This window comes from Oculina patagonica, chromosome 14, assembly GCF_052425735.1.
Source record: "Oculina patagonica isolate OP01 chromosome 14, crgOcupat, whole genome shotgun sequence".
NCBI classification, from domain to species: Eukaryota; Metazoa; Cnidaria; class Anthozoa; order Scleractinia; family Oculinidae; genus Oculina; species Oculina patagonica.
The window spans coordinates 20700032-20713529 of record NC_135771.1 but is presented as its reverse complement, the minus strand read 5'-3'; the positions used below and the strand labels follow the sequence as shown (position 1 = coordinate 20713529).

The 13498-nt window shown below is 36.5% G+C and overlaps 1 long non-coding RNA gene across 2 annotated transcripts; it reads right to left on the bottom strand.

Moving 5' to 3' along the window:
- Window positions 1-5192: 5192 nt before the first annotated feature.
- On the bottom strand, window positions 5193-13326 carry LOC144638893 (uncharacterized). 2 transcript variants are annotated; one of them, XR_013568035.1, is made up of 4 exons: window positions 13106-13326; window positions 10534-10648; window positions 9094-9201; window positions 5193-5333 (listed from the first exon to the last, which is right to left on the bottom strand). It is a non-coding gene; the product is annotated as an uncharacterized LOC144638893 (long non-coding RNA). The 2 variants fall into 2 exon arrangements; XR_013568036.1 differs by having other exon boundaries at window positions 10537-10648.
- Window positions 13327-13498: the final 172 nt, after the last annotated feature.

The window sequence follows — 13498 nt, the reverse complement described above, 5'->3', positions numbered from 1 at the left end:
AATACCACACATTTGAATTTGGAATATTCATTAGTTTTGAGAGCCGCAATTAAAATGCAAATAAAATTAAAGCCAAAATTATAAATTTTAAGATGTGTGTTTTCAACAAATGTATCTCAAAATTTCCGTTGGAAGACCGGAAAAACCGAAGCGCTAATAGTACAAACCATGTTCAGCACATTTCCATGGACGCCAAGAAAGAATCGAACGCAGAAAACCACTAATCTGACTCCCCGACCAAACCTCCTGCCGACTGTCATCCCACAAACTTCACCAAAAGAACACAAGTCATTTGAAACTCTCCCTTCAAAGCTGATACAAGTTTAGGAGCTGTCTAATTTTGCGGTTTCGAAAGCTAATCGAAGAATTTGTCGAAATAAATCGAAGGTAAATGTTTTGAGCGCAAATTTCAAGCGGAAAAGTTTTAGAGTAAATCTTAATTAAATATTCAAGATTCAAATGGTATTAAAATGCAACCACGATGGAATTTTGTTATTGTCGTATGTAAATTTGGTTTTGAATAGCATCGAACGACGAAGCATACTCGGGAACCGAGGGCAGTTAGTCGGGCAAGACGAAGTTAACCGAGCGGGAAAATCGGCGCGAAGTCTATTTCATGCCGATCTTGCCGCTCGGTTTATATCGTGTCGCTCTGATTAAATGCCGCTTGGTTCCCGAGGATGAAAACGAAATTTCAAAAACAAGTTTTAGAAATAAATGAAGAAAATGGTTTTCTTCGTTAAATTTTGTTTTTGAAGTCAACATAAACAATTCGCCTATATAAAAGTTTCGTTTCGTTATAAAATCTCGGTATTTTAGAAATCGAATTAAATATATGATCTTCGTTTTAGATTGAATTTAAAGCTTTATTGTTTCGGTAAAAACATCGCGAAAGCGGACGGGCGATTTTTGTCCGTCTGAACGACCTAGAATCGAGTAAAGTTCGTTTTGAAATCAGTAATTTTTAATCAGTGATAATCAAGTTTAAAAATTAAAGTTTTTTTTTCACGAATTTGTAGTTAAAATGTTTTGCGCCCAAACTTCGAATAGAGAATTTGAAAGTAAACCGTAATTAAATATTCGAGATCCGAATGACCTTTGAATTCTACCACGGTGGAATTTTAATGTTAACTTGAGTTACCATAAAGGTAATTTGTAAATTTGGTTTTGAATAGCATCGAACGACGAAGCGTACTCGGGAACCGAGGGCAGTTAATCGGGGCGCGAAGTAGACCGAGCGGCAAAATCGGCGCGAAGAATATTTCGTGCCGATCTTGACGCTCGGTTTACATCGTCTCGCCCCGATTAACTGCCGCTTGATTCCCGAAGTTTAAAGAAATGAAAGAAGTACCGAAATAAATAAATTTTTTTGGAAGACAACAATGGAACGGACCACAGTGGAATGCACCACGGAAAATTAGCCTGTGAAATTAAAATTGAAATAGTTGCTAATATGTTTTCGAGACTTGTTTTGCAAATCAAGATGAGCAATTGACCAAAGAAATAAAACGACAAAAAAGCAATATTTCGAGGTTTAACTTGAAGATTTGGAAGACAAGATAAACAATTGGCCTAGTAAATAAATATATTCTAGATTTGGTCGCAAAATATCGTTTTCGAGGTTTAGTTTGGAAGTCCGGATGAGCAATTGGCTACTTAATTCCGAATTCAAAAGCGAAAATCGAAATACATATTTAATAACGAGGCTAAATTTCTGAACATTTCTTTCCAAAAGTTGCCTCCTTCGCAGCTGTCACGCTGGATCGTCACGCAACACCTGGGAAAAGTGTTGTGTGACAACTCACATAACATATGCGCGGGAGACTTCAGATTAACCGATTTTTATGTTAATCTGAAAATAAAATAAATTGTAATTTCAAAGAAAAGATTTTTTATTTTGAGCTCGGAAAAATGTTAATCGATTTTGGTCGATAATTTTGCGTTTATTTTTGATTTTATGCTCAAGAAAGAAGAACCCTAAACAGGTATCAGCTCGTTCAGGAGATTCCCAGATGACTATCAGCTCAATCTAGTGTTGCTTGTGAAATTCCAGTCAAGCCAGATTAGCGACATTCCTTGTTCTAGACTAACTCCAAAATCCAGGAAATGCGCCGCCCATGACCTGCACAAAAGCACTACTGTTTTACTTCCTCAACAACAGAAGATTTCAAGAAAAATTGATTGAAAACAAACATCTTTGAAAGCCAATTAGAATAAAGGTGTGGTATTCTGATGTAGTTAAGTAAAGCCGAAAAGACATGAAAAGCAAACTCTCACCTCCCCTCATGATGCCTCCTCCACTTGAGAGCAAACGACCAAATCATCAAAGTGTCCAAGTGCCTCCATCAAAAATGAACGGATCAGATAAACTCACCAGGATTTCTCAGTTGGAATATTGCAGAGGAACATCAGAAACACCCAGCTCAGAGCAAGAGTTTCCACAACCCTGCAGGGACGTTGATCGGCTAGATGAAAATCTGACCATTTGTTTTGTGTGCGGGTGTGTGGGCCATCTCAGTTTCTGAAAATAATCTAAAATATACCAAGTTCAGTGGAAAATATAAAATCCACAAAGAAAAAAATAGACAAGCTCATTAGCACAGTAAGAACAGAAAATACCTACCGAACTTAATTGAAAACCTATGCCCCTGTACTAACTTAGAAAGAAATTAAAAAATACTAACTTTGCAGTTATAATAATTAGACCTACTTAACTTTGCTTAAAGACACTTCTTGGAGAAGCGTAGGATTACAAGCAAATTTTGTTCTGTGTTCTCGAAAGAGAAATAGCTAAGATTGCATAAAATAAACATCGAAATGCTAACAAAAATAAATTTTTCATTAGTTTCTTACTAAGATACTGAGAGACTTGTATGCAAGGCTATCTTGGCAAGCCCCACTAGACTCAAACAGTCTATTCTACACCCCTAAATTGTTGTCTTTTAAATGCTCGACCTTTAAGTAGTTTCATGTGAAAATAAACCATTTTGCCCATTTTTAACTGAATTAAGGATTGCTTACTTTTGTGCTAATGAGCTTGTGTAGCACCTTTAAACAAAAAAGACGTTTAAAACAAACAAAAAAATATCTAAGTTTGTTTAAAAATAACGTTTTGTACGAGAGAAATTAAATTGAATTGGCAAAATCCTAGAGATTGGTACTGAAAAAAAAATTCTTAATCAGACAATTGAATTAATTGGAATAGTTTTGAAGCTGAAAAAGTGTTTTATAAATCGTCTTTTGTGTTTAAAGGTAACAAAAAATATTGTAGTCTCAAGTGCCATCGTACTATTGAATGATTTGATCCCAAAAAAATCTCGAATTTTTTTAGTGTAAAAAATGTACAAATTAAAATGAATATGGCCCCACCCAGAAAACTGAGTTGAAATCAGTGAGAAATGAATTGGCAGAAAAGGAAATAAAAAAAAAAACAAAAACAAGAAGGCCTAGAGCATGATGAACATTGAGACTACAAAGTTCCTTACCTTGAAAAAAAGAAATATATATTTCTGTAAATACAGGTATCCTATTGAGCAGTTAATCTCCAAAACCAAAGCTATTTTGTAATTTTTGAATTTTTGATTATGTCAAGAAAAGTCAATGTTGCCAATTTTGATCAAAGTTAGCCAAAATTAATGTTGTTCAGTTTCAAATCATGTTCAGAGACCCAGAATAAAATTAGAATACAATTTAAAACTGCTCAATAAGAACCTTGTAAGAAGTATGAAATGTTGAACTGAGTTTTCATTAGCAAATAAGTGGCTTTGGAAAGATGAAATTTCCCCTAGCATTCAAATTTTTTTGGAATTAATTTAAATCAAATGGTCTTCAATAAAAGTAGTATGAAAGTTTTTTTAGTCCTGATGATAAAAATAATATATAATTTGCTTTTGGCAAATAATGTTCCCAGTTTGACATTAATAAAGAGACAGTTTTTCTTTTAATATAGACAATTAATGGGAAATATGTTACGTCTTAAGATCCCTGTTGCGTAGAGATTAATTTTTACATTAAAGCCACTTATTTGCAAATGAATGGCACACACCACACACCCCGGCCAGTGAAATACTCTGTTTATATTACCAACTACATGTGCATCAAAGCTAAACATTTAAATTGATTTTTTAAGCCCAGGACTTAGCTCTTTGTAGTAAAATAAACAAATGATTGATTAATTGATAAATTGATTGATTGCTTGATTGATAATAAATTTGTTGATAAATTGATTGACTGATAAAGTGATTGATTGATTGATTGATAAAATGATGATAATTAATTTGTTAATAGATTGATAGATTGATTGATAAAATGATTGATTGATTGAATGATAAATTGATTGATGATTGATTGATAAATTTGTTGATAAATGGATTGATTGGTTGATAAATTTATTGATTGATAAAATGATTGATTGATTGATTCAAAATGCAGTTCAGAGTTCTGTTCCCAAATACCCAGAAATAGATTACTGTAATAACTGTACGCCTATGATACCTTTAAAAATTGTAGTGTCATTTGTAGCAACAGGATTTTCCCCCAATTTGCTTATGACCCAAATAACAAAATAATCTGTATCACTTTGTGCACTTGTAACTTGGTAATAAACAGTGAGTACTGAAAACAAATGTTTACCATGAGGTATGAGAAACAAATTTGGTGTAATTTGGCACAAGACAGCATCGCTGTTAAATCATTTACTTTTAAAATGATTATTTCGCTAAAACAAATCAAAGTCAAAAATAATATTGAAGTATGCGCATGATTTCATGGTAAACACTTGTTGATGATTCATTATCTCAATATACAAACTATATTTACAGTTTAGCTTTAGAGTGTCAGTTCCTGATAATCCCAGGCTTGCTTTCCACAGTGCTTGTTCCTTGGTGTTCTGTCCTTGATCCTCTGTCCTGTGGTGTGGGTCCCTGATCCCTGGTCCACAGTCCTGAGTCCATGATCCTTGGTCCATGGTTCAGAGTCCACAATCCTTTAGTCCACTGTCCGGAGTCCACGATCCCTGGTCCATGGCCTGAGTCCACATCCTTGCTCCATGTCCTGAGTCCATGATCCAGGTCTCGGTCTGAGTCCCCGATCCGCGGTCCGTCCTAGTCCATGATCCTTCTCCACGGTCCTGAGTGCACGATCCTTGGTCCATGGTCAGGAGTCCATGTCTGGTCCACTGTCCTGGTCCACAACCCTTGTCCACGCCTGCCCTGTCCACGATCCTTGGTCCACGATCCTTGGTCCACGGTCCTGAGTCCACGATCCTTGGTCCACGGTCCTGAGTCCACGATCCTGAGTCCACGATCCTTGGTCCACGGTCCTGAGTCCACAGTCTGAGTGAGAAAAAGAATCCAGCAATCAATTACTCAATTTATTGCAAATGAGCAGGTGTGGTTATGAGAACTGCGTGGCTGTTAGTGGGGGTTCAACTTTACTGTCTATGATTTACATTATGTTTGTACAGTCAACTCCCACCTTGAGGATACTTATTATGAAAACCCTGTTAATACAGACATCAGTTTAAATCATGCATGGTAAATAAGAATTACCCCAAAATATCTCCCTGCTATACAGACTTCCTCTTTTATGGACACCAAGTGTGGTCCTGAAGGTGTCTGTTATAGTGGGAGTTGACTGTTCTTTATGAAGGAGTTAAATATGAGCGGGAGATCTGTATGGGCATTTACACTGGCGAGCCGAAAGGCGAGCCATTGTAAATGGCCATATACAGATCAGACGCAAATAATTTATTCTACTTGTGAAATGAAAACAGTAAATTGAATGCAAAGTATTGTTATGCGATTCGGTAGAGATCTGTATCAAAAAATAATGAATACTAATTAGCTAAGCAGGAGATTATATCAAAAGTTAATTTGATTGTTTGATTTGTATTGGGGTTTACAATTGAATGTGTACACCCTGTGATCTGAATACTGTGCTCCGATTGGTTTGCACCCTCACAAATAGTTAATGAATTTTACAAGCTATTTATATTGTCTCCATGGTGCCTAACAATGTGCAGGTCATTTAAATTAAGATGGTTTCCGCACAATTTTCGAGCAATACAGGCAAAAATAAAGTTACTAAAAAGACCTCTTAGCATGGCAACAGTTTTAGTACAGCTAACAAAAACCTGCCAAAAATTTAGCACTCAAGCTGACCCCGCGAGAGAAAAATGGATTTGAAGTTGTCTTTATTTCAGTTAAAACGGACGTCTTGCGCCAGTTCAAAACAAAATGGCGCGCGTTTAATACATTTTTTCGAGGTTTGACTTTAATTTTCTCGAGAATGCTTTAGAATTTAATTGCGGGGTCACTAAGACAAATAAATTTCGATGAGATCTTTTAAATAGTATACAAAATGTTGCCGTGCAATGAGTAGATTTTTGGTACTTAATTTTCGCACTCATTGCTCGAACTTTCAGCGGAATCCGTCTTAAGTTTTTGTTTTAAGTGATAATCACAACCTTGTTCAAAACGATGTTCAAGTGGTCAAAAAGTCTATTATTACCTGTATTCCCTTATTACATGTACCTATCATTAGGGGTCTCTTCATATGAGTTCAGTAACCAGGCTGGCCCAGTTTAGTTAGTGAGATGATTTTTGTCTTAGAACTGTTCATGTAGGAAATTTCAGCCCAGTTACTGAGATAAAAAAATTTGACAGGATTATTCAGGCCTAAACTTAAAGTGCTACTGCGATGAAATTCGCCTGTTTCCTTTGTGGCCGTTTTAAAATATTATCAAGAACTCTATATGAGAAGAAAATTGCCATTTACAGTTTTTAAAATATCTCTTTTCTTTCCAAAGATATTCAAGTTTTTAAAATATGCAAATTAGCAAAGTTGTGATGTCATAGACTCAACCAAATTTTGATCAAATATAACCAGGCATAACTAATCGATGATCAATGACATCAATTGGTAATCAATGAGTAATCGATGGGTAATCAGTTGATTAGTCATTGATTATTGGCGATGATCAATGCGTAATCCATGACTAATCGAAGCCCAAAAATTCTGTGGCCTATCGATTACTTATTGATGACATTGATTACTCATTGATGTATTTGTTTACCTATTGATGTCATTGGTTACTCATCGATGACCCATCAATTACTCATCAACTATTGTACGGCACACAAAAGACACATTCCTTGCTTTCTTGTACCACTTTTTTTGTTTGTGATTTTTTTTATCTACAGTGTATGTTAGTCATATTTTGCTTTATAACTGGCATTCTTGTTGACGAAATTACGCCTTCACAAAAGGTCAAAATAATAACCTTCCAGCATGTCAAGACGTGAAGGGCTAATCACAAATACAGATGATATTTCAATATTTCACTTTACCCAACTCTTAATTTAATAACAAAACAATTGAACAGGAAAACCAACCAGTCTGAAAATGAAACTAACAAGTACGGAGACAAGAATCGACTACGTGGTTAACTTATAGATTTTGTTCGGTGGATGTTTGTCAGCAAAGTAGACCTGCTTCGGCTTAGGGAGACAGCCGTCATAAGCACTTACATACACATACGCACCGGAACAGCTGCAAGCACTTTTATTTTCTTTGCTTTTTTCACTTGTAACCATGATATTATTGTTAGATTGTTATGGCGTGTACCAGCTTGAGTATTGAATACGTTTACAAGTTCCGGTTTTCAACCACGAGATTATATCCATGACTAATCGATGCAATCGATGACTAATCGATGACCAAAAATTTTGTGGCCTATCGATTAGTCATCGATTACTCATTGATCATCGGCAATAATCAATGACTAATCAACTGATTACCTATTGATTACCCATTGATTACTCATTGATTTCATTGATGTCATTGATTAGTTATGCCTGGATATAAAGATAGTGATATCTCAGCCAATTTGTATTGGAACTCTCTGATTTTTTGCAGTAACACTTTGCTAGTTGTGTTTCACAATATGAACTTAACAATTTGGTTGCCATGGCAACAAACTAGGTTCCAGATACCTCTATGCTATTAAGGCTTTTCTGGCCAATTCTGGCATTTCTTTTCGATATTTGCCGATGATACTTCCCATGCATGCTCTGGCAAGCATATGAATGGATTAAGCAGGCGTCTTGGCTGGGTTTCAGTTTTCCGAACTGAAAAATTCTAAAACATTAAAAGCAAATTGGTGGGGACTGAAAAAGAGATAGTTGCCAGGGTAACATAATTTTATTAAGTGTGTAAGTGTATCACCTGCAGAACTATTAGTCTGCCAAGTTTCATCGGTCTCTGCAGAAAAATGACTGAGAAAACTCAATTTTTGTACTTGCAATAAAATTGGGTTGAGTAGATGACGTTATCACTCCTCTAATTTGCATATTTTACGATTTTTTTAAGCTTAAATATCTCTGGAACTAAAAAAGATATTTGAAAACGGAAAACGCCATTTTGAATCTTTCGTTAAATACTCTATGAAACACCTAGTAAAATAATAATTTTATTTCAAAGGGTGAAAATTTGATCATAGTAGCACTTTAACAAACAAGTATTAAAGAACGACAAAAGTGTGATCATTATTTGATTCACATCTTTCTGCAGATTTAATCCAATCAAAAGCCGTGGATAGCTTGCAGTACTTCTGATTGATTAAATCTGCACAAAAAATTAATAAATTAAAAGTGGTCACACTTTGAGCGCCTTTCTGTCAGTAATAGAACTACTGAAAAGTGTAGATGATAATATTTTTGTTGCTGTACATAATTAAGTCTAAAAACTCTTGAATGACTGAAAGAGGACTGGTCTTGGAAATTGTGGAAACATGCAGTTATAATAATCTAGTAATGGTCACCCTTTCATGGAAAAGATAAATTTGCATGTTTGAAAACAAATAAAATGTCATCTCAGTTACCAGTATGAAGTGTTCATATAGCAAAATTCGCTATCACGGTAATGGAGACCTTGGCCGTAAAAACCAAGATCTCTGCAAACGAAAACTACAACAAATAGTGGTAAGGCGCGATCTCAGAAACCAGGCCAGCTCAGTTAACCAGGCTCATATGAAGAAGCATTTAGTATGTATTTACCACATTAATAATGGGACCATCAAAAAAATACACTCACCATGTCTATCTGAAGTCTGGTTTTAATCCTTCATGTGGTTTTGTCTGTCTTGGTCTGTCCTCTTTCTAATGTTCTCCTCTTGTCAGGAATAATCACGGTATTAGGTTCCTAAAAATAAAGGACACAGTGTTAAGTCTAAGTCTAAGTTTTAACCACCTGGCTTTTTAAAATTTGTTACACATGAACATTGCAGTTAAAAAACATTTTCAGGGTTAAAGGATTTTGAATTACATGTACATGTACACCGAAACAAGTCGAGCCAGTCTTGATTAAAAATTCCTGTAGCCTTTTTCATGAAACATGTTTACTAATTTAATTGTTCCCTGTAGTCAATGCAGTTCTGTACACAGTGCTAAAAATTAACTTCAGTGCTTGGTCGCCATAAAGGCCAGCATCCCCAAATTCTTAGAAGAGAAAAAAAGTGACTTTGTTTTTATGTAAGTGTCTCCTCTTGAAATTAATTTAAAGGGTATGAGAATTTTACGGACTGCCTTGAAATTTGGTCTGAAGATTCCCAAGACATTTAGCAAAAAAAAAAATTATAACCGTGTGATGGATTTCTATTTTTTGAAATAGATCTCCCGCTATGGCTCTTCTCGTTACACGTACAGTATGGGTAATTTTTTTAAACCAAAATTGACAGATAAATTGCGAAGCAACCAATTGAAATATTGCTTATTGAAGCCTCTAGACTGCAAAACAGTCGTTTTTTTCTCTTCAAAGACCGAGTGGAATCGCAAAAGATGCAACTGTTTGCAGTCTATAAAGCTTTACACGGTTTTGAAGATTAACTCCTTGTGACTAATCTATATTATGCAGAAGTTTTGTCTGTGCGGCTGAATTCGATACCTGATAAATTCACTAGAAGCGACACCAGTCATTTTGGGTTTCTGGGCCGTTCTTTCCGTGCGGTTAAATAGAATTGGAGCGAAATAATTTTTATCAGATAGTACAGTGTATTAGCTTTGTATTGATATATAGTTTACTGTGGCTGAGTGTAAAGGAGCGCGCTTACAATTTTTTGGCTAAGGACACCCATGAAGGTATATGGTAACCTTTTAAAAAACACCATCCTTTAAATTAAGCTTTAAGTGTAAATAACTCAAAAATGAGACCAGTGACCCTCATTTTTTATTACTGAATAATGATCAGTAAGTTAAGATAAAACTTTTTGGAAAGTTAGAAAATTTCTCTGGAGCGGTTTCAGAGCCACCATAAATGTTCGAAAATTGAAAATTGGGCAGTTGTTTGATACCATTTTTGTAGAAGTAACTGATAAATATTTGTGGCACTGACCCATCAAAGTATGAGAGCTGGAAAGTGAAAATTGTTGTGAGCCTCCTTAAGCTTTGTTATGCTTCTTGTTAATGTTATTCTTTTGTATCATATTACTATGTCTACATGAATGTATCTAAAACAACACGATAATAAAATACTTACCACATTCATCAAATGCGCCGGTAGTCTTAATCCTCCATCTGGTTTGGTGCACGTTGTTGGTCTGTTGTCTTCCAGTGTAGATTTATATCTCCTCTTCTTGTCAGGAATTCAGGTCCTTGAAGATAAAAATAATGCATAGTCTAATTAGTACAGGTGTATGTTCAATACTTTGACCGTAATAAGTATTTGTTACTTGTAAGCTGCGTGTGAGAGCAGTATAGTGTGGCAGCTCTCATAACCTTGTAATTCTACTGGTCCTCTAGTGTGGCAGAACTTTGGTGTTGTTTTGGGGGCTAGGGGGGGGGGGGGTAATTTTTCCATGGTCTACACTCTTATACACCATAGAAATAATGTCAGAAATTGTTCAAAACTCAAGTGGAACCACGAGCCGTTAGGAGAGTGGTTTCACTGCAAAGTTTTGGACATTTTATGGCATCATTTCTAATAGATGGTCTACAGTATGTATAAGAGTGTAGACCATGGAAAAATGTAGTTGATTTGTTTTATACCATAACAAACTCCAACAAGTATTAATCAAAAGCGATGCCTGACGATGAAGAAACTTTGCCGGTGGGAAATATTAAAAGATTCCGGAAAAATGTGGTCGATTTGTTTTATACCGTAACAAACTCGAACAAGTATTAACGATAAAGAAACTTTGCCGGTGGAACATATTAAAAGATTCCTGCCCGACATGTAAAAACGACAATGATACAAAAGAAGATGAACAAGAATTGAAAGAACAACCTTTTCCTCTCTTGTTGAGAGTGTGCCTATCACATCAAGCAAACAAGATTATTTTTCTTTCTGAAGATCGCCATCTTGTTAGCGCTTGTTCACTGAACATCGACAGTCCGCTGCCGGTTCGCTAGCACCATTCTTTTCCGTTAAACCAAAAATTCAAAAGTCTGGTCAATTTTCTTTCGACAGATCACCTGAGTAGAAGTCCAACCCTGAATTAAAACAACAAATGCGTACTTGATTCAAACAAAACACGATGAAATTCGCTTTCATTCATGGAGACCAAACTTACACATCTTTTAGCCCGCACGTGTGCATGGTGTGATCTGACATCACTTTCATGGTCTATACTCTGATCGGCCATAATTTTTTACCAATCAGGGCCGGCGCGAGAATTATCTTGGTTATGGCATAATTGGAATTAATTTGCACGAGTGAGATTTTCAAAAAGCTTAATTCCACCGCCATGAGCCTCTTCAGCAAGACAGTGTAAATTTCAGCTTTTTGAAAAACTCCCTTTGGGTGTTTGAAATAAAGCAATTATTCCACTAGCAGTTGTTGGATATGAGATACATGTAGTTATAGCCTATGTACCATCTCATATTTAACAAATGCTCCTGGAATAACTTTTAAATAGTCATTGTTAATTTAACTTTACCTTCATCATGTTATAACAAATTACTTAATATACCAGTGCTCGACACTAATGCTAGTACACTAGCCCAGGACTAGTAAAATTTCATGCTTGGCTAGTAAAAGTACGCTCCTACTAGCCCATAGACTAGTAAGATTCGTGGAAAAATAAATCAACTACAACTCTATAACTTGGGAAGTTTTTCTCCCAGAAACCTTCATCAGGGTGACCGTCTAGTTTCCATAGCTTGAGTAATTTAAACCAGAGCGCTTGCGACCCACATCGCATACGGGTTTATATCGTACAATCAACTCGCAAACCTGTCGCCATCTTGGAAAAGACCCTCTGTCCTCGCTTCCATGACACTCAAAAGGGAACTGGGAGAGCGCCATAATAAGTCGGCCATCTTGGGGTTTTTGCACGAGCGACTGCGCGAGCATGATTTCAAGCTTTTGTAACACTTTACCTACAAGAAGACCGCCTTCAAGGGCCGATAATCATGAGCCAGATTTACATTGTTCACCAGAGGACCACACACAGCATGAAGAGAAAAAGAAGTGCGATCCACGGTCAAGAAAATTCTCAACCAAGTTGGATGATAGCATCGTTGCAGCGACTCAGTGAAGAAAAGATGTATTTGTGTGGACTCAAACAAATATAGCGCTAAGAGATAAGCTGATTCAAACTTGCCTGTTTTTAATTTTTTAAAGGGGGGGGGGGGGTGGGGCTAGTGACTTGTCCTTGTGTGCTAGTGATTATTTGTACCTACTAGCCAATTGCCTGGTATCCAAAAAAGTTAGTGTCGAGCACTGTATACAAAAATGAGGTATTTGTAAGAGAAAAAAAGTACATGCCTGAAAGGGGGGGGGGGGAGTGGTGGTAAAGTTGCTAGGGATGGGGTAGAAATGCAAAAAACAATTTAGATATGTGTTTAATTCGATTCAATTTGGACCATACTAACTGTTAAGTAGTTTTGAGCTTTGCTTAAGAGTTGCGCAAAAATTTGTCAGTCTTGTCGCATTTATATACAAGCACGTGTTGAATTAATTAGAAGCTTACAGATAGTCAGTGTCATATTCAAGCTTACGTTTAGTTCATTTTTTGAACATAAGCGCAAATTAACTTCCCACGAATCATTTCTCTACTATACTTTAACTCTCTAAGGTATTTGAACGCTGTTTACTTCGATTTACTTACCAATAAAAGCTTGAAGGTTGACGCCGTGAGCTTCATGCCATTACACCAAGTTGAGCTTCCAAAACAGAGCGCCTTGCAAGCTGTTCTCTCCGAAATAAACGTTCCAGGCGTTTAAAACTCACCAAAGGACTACACAAGACATGAAAACTGTATTCCACAGTTGATAAATCACTGGTAAATGATCGGACGTTTTCAAAATGTCCGCCATCTTTCTTTTCTGCTTGCCTAGGCACCAGTACTTCACGCGGTCATGGGTCGGTTTGGGGAATGGGGGGGGGGGGGGGGATGGTGGGAGTGAGGGGAGGGGAACGCGCGTACTCTTCGGGGTGGCGGCGGGTTGAAAAATTGACTACCTGCGGAGGAGCGATTGATCGATGGGTTTTCACTTTTCCT